The sequence below is a fragment of the Tachyglossus aculeatus genome, chromosome 9, assembly GCF_015852505.1.
Source record: "Tachyglossus aculeatus isolate mTacAcu1 chromosome 9, mTacAcu1.pri, whole genome shotgun sequence".
NCBI classification, from domain to species: Eukaryota; Metazoa; Chordata; class Mammalia; order Monotremata; family Tachyglossidae; genus Tachyglossus; species Tachyglossus aculeatus.
In genome coordinates, this window is record NC_052074.1 from 10,405,231 (window position 1) to 10,417,973 (window position 12,743).

The 12,743-nt window shown below is 41.5% G+C and overlaps 1 protein-coding gene across 6 annotated transcripts in view; it reads right to left on the reverse strand.

Annotated features, from left to right (window-relative positions):
• LOC119932442 (WD repeat containing planar cell polarity effector) overlaps nt 1–12,743 on the reverse strand; it is a 158,807-nt gene that overhangs the window by 85,745 nt on the left and 60,319 nt on the right. The gene's annotated exons all lie outside the window — the stretch shown is intronic.

Here is a 12,743-nt window from a genome sequence, read left to right on the forward strand (position 1 = left end):
ACTAAAGGAGGCAAGAAGAAATATCCTGTGCATGAAAGGATGTGTGTCAAAGCATTCAGTTAGAAAATGGAGCATCCCATTAACCAGTGAAGAGGCCATGGAATAAATATACAATATCTATCTATCTGTCTATAAAAGTTACTTGAATTAGTGCAGTTCTCAATATTGAGTTTCAACTATTTGAATTTACGAGCCATGTTTCTATACGGGAGCTGTCTGTGTTTTGGATAAATAGTATTACGGTTACTATGGCACTTGTTAAGTGATTACAATATGCCAAGCATGGTACTAAGCACTAGGGTAGATACAAGATTATCAGGTTGGACACAGCCCCAGTCGCACATGGGGCTCACAGTCTAAATAATGGGGAGTAGAATTTAATCCCCATTTTACTCGTGAGAAAACTGAGGCACAGAGAAGTTAAGTGACTTGCCCAGCTCCCCCACCGGTTTGCTGTGTGACCTTGAGCAAATCACAACTTCTCTGTGCCTCAGTAACTCATCTGTAAAAGGGGGATTAAGACTGTGAGCCACATGTGGGACATACACTCTACGCTAGTGTTCAGTACAGTCGCTGGCACAGGGTAAGCACTTACCAAATACCATTAAAACAAAAAAACCCAGACGGCAGATTATTGGCGGAGTCAGGATTAGAACCCAGGCCTGGGCTCTTTCCACTAGGTCACGTTGCCTTAGCAGCATTATCTCCATAACTAGATATGAATGATTTCCAGAAACTGGATCCCTGTCTGGGAAATCTTTTGACTCGGAGGACAGAAACCATTGTGTCATCTTCCACAAGTCACTCAACTTTGCATATCTATAAAAAAGGAATAATAATATCCGCACTCTGCCTCATCATGGGACTATCCTGAGTATGAAAATCACAAGTGAATTAATGTAACAGCTTCCTTACCTCCTAACTCTCTCTTCTACATATCCTACACGTGACCACACAAATCATCTTTCTGAAGTACTGACCAGCACCCTCCATACCCCACCTCAAAAACCTACAGTGGTTCCCAGTCCCCTCTTGCATCTGACAAGTTTGTGACCAGACGAGCTACAACTTTTGTCTCCATCTCCTCGCTCATATTGTTGTATCGGCCTGGAACTGCCCCCCCATGCCCAATCCAATGGACCACAGCTCTCTCCATCTTCAAAGATTTCCTGAAATTCCACCTACTCCAGCAAGCTCTCCCCAATTAACTCCCAAGTCACAACAATGCAGCAGTCACGTCTAGCCCTTACATATATATAACTCTCCTTAGCACATATACCTATATGTATGCTCAATTATACAGCCAATTTATTCCGATTATCACTTTTAAAAATATTTTTATGTCTGTCTCCTCTACTCCATCAATTAATGGTATTTATTGAGCACTGCGATGTGATTGGAGTAGGGCTTGGGTAGGGACTGTCTCTATATGTTGCCAATTTGTACTTCCCAAGCGCTTAGTACAGTGCTTTGCACATAGTAAGCACTCAATAAATACGGTTGACGATGAAGAGCAAAGTGCCTGGACTGGATTGTAGTAGATCAGCAAGGTCCAGTAGGAGAGGTAGACCTATTTGAGTGCCTTGAAGCTGACTGTAAGGAGTTTCTCTTTCATGCAGAGATGGATGGGCAACCGTTGGAGGTTTCTGATAAGAGAGGAGATGTAGACTGGACTTTTTTTTAGAAAAATGATTTGGGCAGTGAAGTATGGATTGGAGAAAGGAGACGCAGGAGGCGGGTAGGTCAATCAATCAATCAATCAATCGTATTTATTGAGTGCTTACTTTGTGCAGAGCACTGTACTAAGCGCTTGGGAAGTACAAGTTGGCAACATATAGAGACAGTCCCTACCCAACAGTGGGCTCACAGTCTAAAAGTGAGGAGGCTGATGCAGTAGTCTAAATGGGATATAATCATAATTGTGGTATTGTGTGCTTACTACACACCAAGTACTGTACTAAGCGCTGGGGTAGATACAAGATAATTAGGTCAGATGCAGTCCCTGTCCTAAACGTGGCTCAGGATATAAAAGCTTAGATTAGCAGAGTAGAAGTTTGAATGGAGAGAGGGTGCCGATTGTAGAGATGTATAATATAATATAATATACAACATAATAAGAACATAATAAGTTCCTGGTGGATAGGGGATGTGTCTCATGCTTGTTGTATTTTTCCAATGCATTGCACCCAGTGGGTGCTCCGTAAATACCTTTACTACTAATATTACTAGCCTTATTCTAGAACACTTGCCCAGACCATGATCAGTCTCCCCTTCAAAGTCAATTAAAAGTTGCTCTCCTACTACATGAAGTCTTCCCTGCCTTACCACCTACCAGTGGTACATTGCCACAACTGTTTCCTCAGAACTTCTATTCATTTCTTTAACTTTATTTTGATTCATTCTTGCTCTTGATGTTCATGTTTTGTTTGCACTGCTTCCCCCATTGGACTGTTTGTCCTCTGAGGACCAGAATATTTTCACAGACTTTTCCTCTCAGCCTCTAGAAAGGTGTTACACAAAGTAGCCACTGACTACGTGTCGTTATTATTACTGCTGAAACCGCTGCTATAACACTAGATATGAAAATATTAGATCCTGTCCTAGTTTTGAAATTTGTGGAATTTACCCACAACATTTGATAGTGGTGTTCTCTTTACAGTGAAATTAAACTCAACAATGGATTTTAGGAAGAATAAGTTTGGGGAATCAGAAAGTTGCACTTGAAAAAGTGGTAGCTGAATATTTTAATATGGCTCAATTTTTTTTCTTTTACTGTAATTGTAAAGAGAAGGTGAGGTGGGGATCAGAAGCCAGTATCTCTGGTAGGGAAAAGGCAGTCTTGAAACACGCAACTTAGTATTCATTCATGCACTCAATCGTATTAATTGAGCACTTACTGTGTGCAGAGCACTGTACTAAGCACTTGGGAAGTACAAGTTGGCAACATATAGAGACGGTCCCTACCCAGCAACGGGCTCACAGTCTAGAATGGGGAGACAAGCAACAAAACAAAACAAGGAGGGAGGGAAGATAAGGAGTTCAGTCTTGGACATATTGAGTTTTAGATGGCGGGCAGACATCCAGATGGAGATGTCCTGACGGCAGGAGGAGACACGAGCCTGAAGGGAGGGAGAGAGAGCAGGGGCAGAGATGTAGATTTGGGTGTCATCAGCATAAAGATGATAGTTGAAGCCATGGGAGCAAATGAGTTCACCAAGGGAGTGAGTGTAGATCGAGAACAGAAGGGGACCAAGAACTGATCCTTGAGGAACCCCCACAGTAAGGGGACGGGAGGGGGAGGAGGAGCCCGCAAAGGACACTGAGAATGAAAGGCCGGAGAGATAAGAGGAGAACCAGGAGAGGACGGAGTCTGTGAAGCCAAGGTTGGATAGCGTGTTGAGGAGAAGGGGGTGGTCCACAGTGTCGAAGGCAGCTGAGAGGTCAAGGAGGATTAGGATAGACGTTGGATTTGGCAAGCAGGAGGTCATTGGTGACATTTGAGAGGGCAGTTTCAGTGGAGTGTAGGGGACGGAAGCCCGATTGGATGGGGGCGAGGAGAGAGTTGGCGTATCAGACATGCTCCTTGGCCTCCATCTAGTTTTGGTGATTCAAAAGCATGTTACTGCCTATCTCTTTAAATTTAGAGAAGTCAGTCGGATCTTTGGCCAAAGTGTACTTCACAGTAAAAAGCTTTTGAAAATGTCTTGGAGCTAGCTGGAAAGTGGGGCTGGGGAGGGAAGGATAGAAGAGGCTCTGAGACCTCAGATCCCACACTGTAAGCTTGTCGTGGGCAGGGAAGTAGCTGCCAACTCTTTGTATTGTACTCTCTTGAGTGCTTAGTAGAGTGTTCTGCACAAAGTAAGTGCTCAATAAATGCCATCGATAAGGAAGAGTACTGCAGCAGCAGAGGCTCCAGTCTCCACCAAACTTCCTAATCACTGCCAGTATACACCACTCAGGGATTTCATTAATTCATTCAATCGTATTTATTAAGCGCTTACTGTGTGCAAAGCACTGTACTAAGCGCTTACCCATCAACATTCAGGATAACTGGGATCTGTTCCCAGGTGTCCTCCACAAACCCTAGGAGCAGGTAAAGAGGCACTTCCTCTCCTCTTACCGTTACCTCTTTGACAGTACCAGGAAAGGAAAAGAGAAAACATGGCTGGGGAGAAATCAGAGTGTGGCGGAAGCTGTGCCAGGCTGGACTCTAATATTTTTTGTTACTCTTCCTGCAGAGTTTTGCAAAACAAAACAGCTCCCTTTTCATTTTTCTATCTCACTGCTGATAAAATTTTTCTCTCCTCAAATCGATAATCAATAATAAGGGAACTAGTAGCCAAGAAATACCCCAAAGATTAATGTTAGGAAGACTTCCTATGAAGAGCCTGGAAAAAGTCATGTAATGTGTTGATGTAACAATCGTCACAAAAATACAAATTGTCAACGCTGTGGTATTTCCAGTGACAATATATGGACCCGAAAGCTGGACAGTGAAAAACAAGATAGAAAGAACATTGATTCTTTTGAAGTGTGGTGTTGGAGAAGGCTTTTATGAATACCATGGATTGCCCGAAAAACAAACAAATGGATTTTGGGTCAAATTAAACTAAAGTGGTCCTTGGAAGGCCAAATGACAACTTAGGTTAGCATATTTTGGACACAATCAGGAGAACTAAATTCTCTGGAGAAGACATTAATGTTGGAAAAGTCCAGGGAAAATGTGGAAGAGGCAGACCAGCAGCTTAGGTGGATAGAGACCACAACAACGATAACAGAAGAACAATTAGAAAGGTTGTGGATTATGGCAGAGGACAGGACATTCTGGAGAACGTTTATCTATGGAGTAGCTATGAATCGGAATTGACTCGAAGGCACTTAATAATAATAAAAAATATAATTGCCGTGCAGTGACCCTTGTTCACAAAGATTCAGAGTGTCCTGACTTTTTTGTAATTAAGATCGCTTGAAAACGCAGAGCCAGATTCTCTATAGTTATTCACGTTAGAATACTAGCTGTATTTTCCTTTTCCCATTTCTTTCTTTGGCATGAGAAAATATTTCACTGTTTTACCACTCTTTCCAATTTATGCCTTGCAGTCAAGGCCTTAGGCCATTAAAATGCAATACTGGATCAGATTAATGGTTTAACAATGATACCAAAGGATTCTTGGAAGCTCTTCTTTTTTGGTATCTATTTATAAAAAGCAATAACCCCCCTAACTCTTCTTTTCCTTTGTTTCTTGCATAAACCTTTACATTTCCCCACCTCTTACTACTTAGTAGCTTCTCAACAGTCTGCCTTTATCTTCAAATGCAGACACACTCTAGTATTCTGTCTCTAAAGTACTTCAGGCTACAAACAGATGTTAATTAAAATTGCTGATAACAGCTCATGACACTTGTTGTTTCACACTTACTTCACTCAACCCCATTTGCTAAATCCCATCCCAGTTTCATTAGTTCTCTTCAGCTTTTCTTCCATTCTTGCTGTAGCCCTCTCACTCTGGTGATCATCATCATCATCATCATCATCATAATGGCATTTATTAAGCGCATACTATGTTCAAAGCACTGTTCTAAGCGCTGGGGAGGTTACAAGATGATCAGGTTGTCCCACGGGGCGGAGGCTCACAGTCTTAATCCCCATTTTACAGATGAGGTAACTGAGGCCCAGAGAAGTTAAGTGACTTGCCCAAAGTCACACAGCTGACAATTAGCAGAGCCGGGATTTGAACCCATGTACTCTGACTCCAAAGCCCATACTCTTTCCATTGAGCCACGCTGCTTCTACATGGAAGCATCATGGAAACTTAACAGATTGTCTGGAAAGCTATATTTTATTGAGCAAACCTATTAGTGTGTCTAAACAACAAAGTTAGCTTAGAGACAGGAAACCTGGTGTTGTAGTTATAGTTACGGATGAGCTGCTTCAATACTGATTAATCCCAATTGTTGATGTGATATTTCAGTCAATCAATCAATAGTATTCATTGAGCACTTAATGAGTGCAGAGCACTGTACTAGTGCTTGGGAGAGTACAATATTACAGAGTTGGTCACATTCCCTGTCCACAACAAGTCTACAGGTAACTAAACCAAACACAGATGTCTCAGTTTAACCAACACTAATGGTTCTTTCCTAAAAAAAATATGCGAGGGAAGAACATTCCAAATACTCCTTGTTAACTTATTCTGTACTTTTTCACCTCTTAGTCAGGAAATACTTATTCAGTCAATGATATTTATTGAGCGCTTACTATATGCAGAGCCCTGTAACTTTGCACTTGGAAGAGTACACTAAAGAGTTGGCAGACATGTTCCCCACCCACAACGACCTTATTCCCAGCCTAAAACCTCTCCTGCTTAATTTAAAACTGTTTCTCAAACCACAGCTTCCTAGCCTGACATCTTACTGGCACCTTTCCCCCCCCGCACAAAACTCTTCTCTCCCCTCCCACAGAGACCTGTGATCTCTAAACCTCCTCCATTTGGACATCATCCCCACTCTGCCTACTTGGACCTCGTACCTCACTTCTCTTCTCTCGATGAGCAAATTCACACCCGAAACATAGCCTTCTCCACAAAACTCAACCCTCTCACTCCCTGTCCCCTGTCGATCTCATGCCATTCACTCACCAGAGAGATACCAATCACTCACTAGTCATACTCCCGGGGAATGAAGGCACCCTGAAAAAAAAGTTTGGATCAGTCTCAACAGAAAACTCTTAAAATATAGTGGCTTCCACCTGGATCCCAAGGACTTAACTAATTTTTTAAAGTACAAGCTGACTTCAAGAGGGCTAAAATATTGCCACTTTGGCAGTGACACCCAGCAACCTTTAAAAACCCAAATCCCAGTGTAAAGTCGGGAAGCAAAGCTGAAATTTTGCCAGAACCCCTAAGGTCAAACATCATCTGCTTACAATAAAGGCCTACTGTGTTTGGTAATTGCAGATGCTCAGGGTTATGGTTAAAGAAACTCTCCAAATAGCACGGTCTCTGACAGCATACCCTTTCTCTCAAGCCCAGTTACTGTCAAAGCCCAGATGAAATGATAATGCACAGGGAAGTAATCTACTTGCTGACTTGCCACCTCCCTGTCCTGAAGCACTAGAATCTCTGCCATAAATCTCTATCCCAACCACTCACCAGACTCAATTCTACTTATATGGGAACTTTAATAAGGTAATATAACATCTGGGGATCACAGCCTACAGGTAATTTGCTGAATATTTTAATTTGGCTGCCTGGGGGCAAGCAAAGCAAAGTTGCATTTTGGTGAGCTTTTTGTTTCCTCAGAAGAGAAAGGCAGAGCTTGGGGATTCCAAATTACAATCTGAAGAATGCTTTCATATTGCATGGACCCAGCTTTTGAAAGTTTTATGTAAAGACAGAAACCAAAATATTAATTGTTTGTTGGTGTATACATTCCATACATTATAGTCTTTGGGTCCTTTCCTTGAGAGTTGTTAAATACACTATCTTTCAGATCTGCAACATTAATAAATGCTGCTTAATAAATTACTTCCTGTATTTTCTCTGCATATACTTTTCCAGACTCCAGCAGGGTGGAAAATCTAACCAAGCAGGGATTCACATACAGTTTATAAATTGTTCATGAGTGTCAACAAGTCCGTATCATAACATCTCTTTAAATAGCCACTGTGTGTACCACGCCCTTCTCTAAAAGTGTGTAAATGACTGTATGAGCATCATATTTTCAAGAGGTACCTTCATCATGCAGCTTTCGTGTCTTAGATGAGGGAATTTACAGCCCTGGCGTGCAAGGTCACGTACAACATACTTATTTTATACATGTCCCGACCATTTATCAGTTCTTGTTAGCTGTAAAAGTCATATTAAGGTACCGGCTACTCGTTCAATAAACGTTCCCAATACCTCGTTACCATTCATGGCTCCCAGTTTGAAAAGAGATGTACTTCCTGTCAGAAAGGATGAAAGGGCCATCAGTCAGGGCCGGCGCAGGACCTTGGGGTCAAGAACTGCCTTGATAGCTGCCTTCTGGGAAGTGCCATGCTTACAGCTGCGGTTCATTCTTTACAACACTGGCCTTTCACTCGGCCCCCAAGAACGGCATTCACTGAATGAGAGTGAAACAGATAGGGAGGGAGGAGGAGAGTGAGGGGGCACATGGGTTCTGAATAGACGACACAACAAGGGTGTCGCTAGAAAACAAACAAGTCAATTTTATGCATTGGGAATAAGCAGTAGAGCTAACGCATGCAGGCGGGGAGCAAAGAAACGTCATGATTTATCAGTGTGAGGTCAGACGTAATTGGGAACAGAGATAGAAACAACAGCATTCCAACTTTTTACACTTCACCTTTTGGCTAAATTTTGTCTGCATCTCTTATCTCTCCTAGGAGGAAGAGCCTGCTAAGGGCCACAGGGAAATAAATGAAGACGGGCCCTGATGTCCTAGGGATAGCCCTCGACGTTGGAAGACTTCAGGCCCTGGCGAAGACAGCTTGGGGAGTGTGGTCCCCTTGTCTTCCTACAGCTACCCAGTTAGATGAATCTGCGTATTGTACTCCTGGAGTAAATCTCTACAGCATTTTAAATGTTGCGGAGTATTTCAATTTTGGGACGAATGAGATAAAAAGAACCTTCTGTTTGTATTGCAAGTGGCTATCTCCATGTTTTTCCAGCTTCTTGAATGTTCAGGTATAAAGAATTTCTACTGCATTTCCTCCCTGCAGTTCCTAGTACAGTTCTGTCACCCCATCTCCCCCCTTCCTACTTCTGTCCAAACTTCTCAAATGGGCTGTATGCATTCAGTGCCTCCACTTCACTTTTTGGTCCTCTACTCTGATTTCCTCCTCTCCATTCCACTAAGATCACTCTCTGCAGTCTCCAGATGCCTAATGCTTGCCTAATAGTCATAAGCATTTATTAAGCAATTACTACAGACCAAGTTCAAAATAGTCAGCCCAGATACAATCTCCCCCCTTCATCGGGCTCAGGGTCTAATTAGGAGAGCGAAGTGGTAACGAATCCTCATTTTTCAGATGAGGCAACTGGGGCATAGAGAAGTTTAAGCGACTAGCCCAAAGTCACACAAGAGGTAGGTGGCAGAGCTGATCCATACTCTTTACACTTTTATTCTTTCCAAAGTACTTTCACTGAGCAATATGCAATGTAGGTAAGAAGAATTCAGTGACAGCCTTCAGTTCCAAGTTGCCAATAAAAATCTCTCCAAAACGGTTCATAATCATTTATGTATGTTCTAGTGGGGCTTTGCCAGAGCACATCACCACTCCACAGAAACTTCATTCTGGGAGAGTTCAGCTAAGCCAAGTGCCCCCACGACCTATGAACATCAGAAAAACCCACATCCCATACCGTAGATTACCGCCCAGCTAATTGTATCAGTTGGAGTATTCACCAGGGTGATCTTGGCAACATGGTGGACATCAGACTTAATTACCTCACAGGATGAGCACTTAACTTGTGGGGATATCTTACTAACTGCAAAAGGATTAGGCTCCAAATAATTAACAATATTTCCGTAGTCTTCGTAAAGATGTTGGTATTGGTATTTCCGATTTGCTTTTTTAAAATTCCTATGTGCAGCTCACAGTTAGTCACTTTAATTGATGTTTTGGAAAACATCTTGAAGAGAAAGGACCATGGTCTAAATATCATTTTACTAAGCAAGGCTTTGGATACAAAATGATTGATACCTCTTTAAATCTTAAACACTCCTACATTTATCCTATAACCAAATTTCTACCAGAGTCTCAATACGGTATCTGAAAGGAAGGTAGAAACAAGACATAAATTATGAAAGAAACTATTTTAAGAGAGACGATTCCCTTTTTTTAATGTTTCATTTAGGACTTAATTTATTTCTACCCTGAAAATCTGGAAGCATTAACATCTGTTCTACAACGATCACTTGATCACACGTTTTGATTAAGGTCAATACAAACCCTACTAGCCCGCAAGATAGCAAATCATTCTGACCCTCCAACTGTTGCAATTATAAAGAAATACATGATCATAAAGATCTGTCAAAAAACCAAGAGTTTTATCTTTTAAAATATATTCCACTGTTAATCAACAAACTGCTTCAACTAAATCATTTACTTGGATTTTTTTTTTATCCAGCTCTATTTCATTGTACAGTTTAGTAGTCCTTTTTGTTACAAAACCCAAGGGTTTTGCATTACTTACATAATCGGTTTTTAATTAGTCAATCTCCACCCAATTACTTTTTCTATTTTGCAGATAAGGAAACTAAAGCACAGTGCAGGGGAGCACTTAGGTCTAAGAATACACACTGAACTGGCCGTTAGGATGGGAATATGCATCCTGTTCTTTGACAGACGCTGCTTCTTCTCGCCATTCCTGAAACGTGGCTCTCTCCAGATGATTCTGTCTCCCCTGCTGCTCTCTCCAGATGGAGCCTCAGCTTCTCCCACTCCCCAAGACTCACTGGGAAAGGGAGAGGAGTTGGCTCTTTTCTTGCTCCCTGATGCCACTTGCTCATCACTCTCTCTCTCCCATCCCTCTTGTTCCCTTCCTTTGAAGTCCAGGTCATCTGTGCCCACCAACAACTCCAGTTACTAGAGGGGAAGGAGGGGATCACAATCACAGTTGCAGGGGTAGCCTCACGGAAAAGTCAAGGATCTAGTGAATGTTCAGGCAGTTTGTACAAGTCTGATTCATATGCCAATTATATGATATTTGGGATAATAAAAAGGAACATGTTTGTGCTAGAAGCTAACAGAAAATCATTTGCTATGCATGTCATGTGTTTACAAATGTAATATGCAAAGATGTGTGGCTTTATGCACTGCTGAACATTGTACTCTCCCAAGCACTTAGTACTCTGTTCAAAGTAATAGTAATTGTGGTATTTGTTAAATTCTTATTATGTGTCGAGCACTGTACTAAGTACTGGAAGGAAGCACTCAAAGACCACTGATTGACGGATCGGTCTTCAGGGGCTGCAGACGTCGTGACTGAGAACACTCAAAATTCCCATTAGTCCTTTTGGAATTATGGACTTCAGGACAAAGACAGGTAAGCCTGATTTAATACTAGAGACTGGCAAAGAATTGCTACGCTCCTTGAAAAATATATACATTTTTAATGGACAGCACCACGATGGATAAAAAAGTCAACTCTGAAGCTCAGGGGTATCCAAATTTCACTCCATTACTGCCTGTCTCCTGGAAAAATCACTGTAAAACCTAGGTGCTGATCAACCTAAAACAGCTCTTCCAGATTTTCAAAACCATCTGAGCTGAAATAAACATTGTCAACCACATATGCCGTTGGCAATTTCTCACAGTCACTTGCCTCAGTCAACAGTAAAGCTACTTGTAATATGCCAACAATTAATAATCATTCCAAAAAGGATAATTCTATTGCAGATCAAAAGTCTATCACTAAATAAAAACACAGTATGGCTGAGATTTGGCTATCATAAAACATTCCTTTGACTAGAATGGTGAGCCAGCTTTCGGGGGTGAGGGGAAAATCAGAAGATTCACACGGGTATAGAGTACAGTCAGTAATCCAGAGGAAATAGGTTGGCAGTGAACAAGAGTTGGCAGGGGCTGGGGTGGAGACAGGGGCCACAGATTCCCCGACCTGGGTGTATGCGTCTGGGCAACTGCTGAAAAAGTTGGAGCAGCTGCCCACTGCAACTCCCAAAGGGAAATGATAATTAATATCATTTCCATGGCAAACTGAAAAGAACTAATTCCGGATTATAACAATTTCAGGACCATTTTATGGTTTGATTTTTACAGCCAGTGCAAGACGTTATCAGTCAAGTAAAAGAAGACCTCATTGGTCGTCAGCATTCAAAATGTCATTTTGCAGATAGAAACCCAAATATAAAACCTGTAGATCCAAAGGATAGTCTCCCATAAACCTGGTGTGATGTCTAAACTCTAATCTCGATGTGGGCAAGGAATGTGTCTACCAACTGTTGCACTGTATTCTCCCAAGTGCTTAGTATGGGGCTCTTCACACAGTAAGTGCTCAATAAATACAACTGAATGAATGAATGAATTGCATTGAAAATGACGTCCAAAGTAAACGAGTAAATTGCAAGTCAGTTCAGAATTTCTTAAAAAAAAAAATATGTGAGATCTGTCACTGAGTTCTGTTTTTACTTGACTGATAACGTCTTGCATTGGCTGTAAAATCAAACTGTAAAATGGTCCTGAAATTGTTATAATCCAGAATTAGTTCTTTTCAGTTTGCCATGGAAATGAATACACGCTCCACAAATATGTCATATTGCACTGGGCTTTTAAAGCTTTGTCTTAAACTGCTTTACTAAACATCATCAAATGCAATCTTACACCTCTCTACTGATGAAGAGAGGAGGGGTGGAACGGTGGTATTGTACCCAGTTCCCAGATGGAGCTACTAAGGCACAAAGATTCATTAAAGGCCTTGTAATTCAGTAGTCATGATAAGTGTATGATAGATTGTAGAATGAGTGGAAAGGTGAGGAAACCCAAATCTTCCAATGTTAGAGATTGAACTTTCATTTGCATTACTCAGAAGATCCCCTTGCTAGAAGGGTGGGGAGTGAGGGAGGAGACTGCTTAAAATGAAAAGCTGATCCCAAATTTGGTCTTTTTTTCCCTCTAAAGTAAAAAAGGAAAGATGAGAATGTATTAAAATGTATTGATAGCCTAATAACACTAAATTAGATAAATGATGGCAGGTTTGTTATTTCCAAGAGTGCGCATT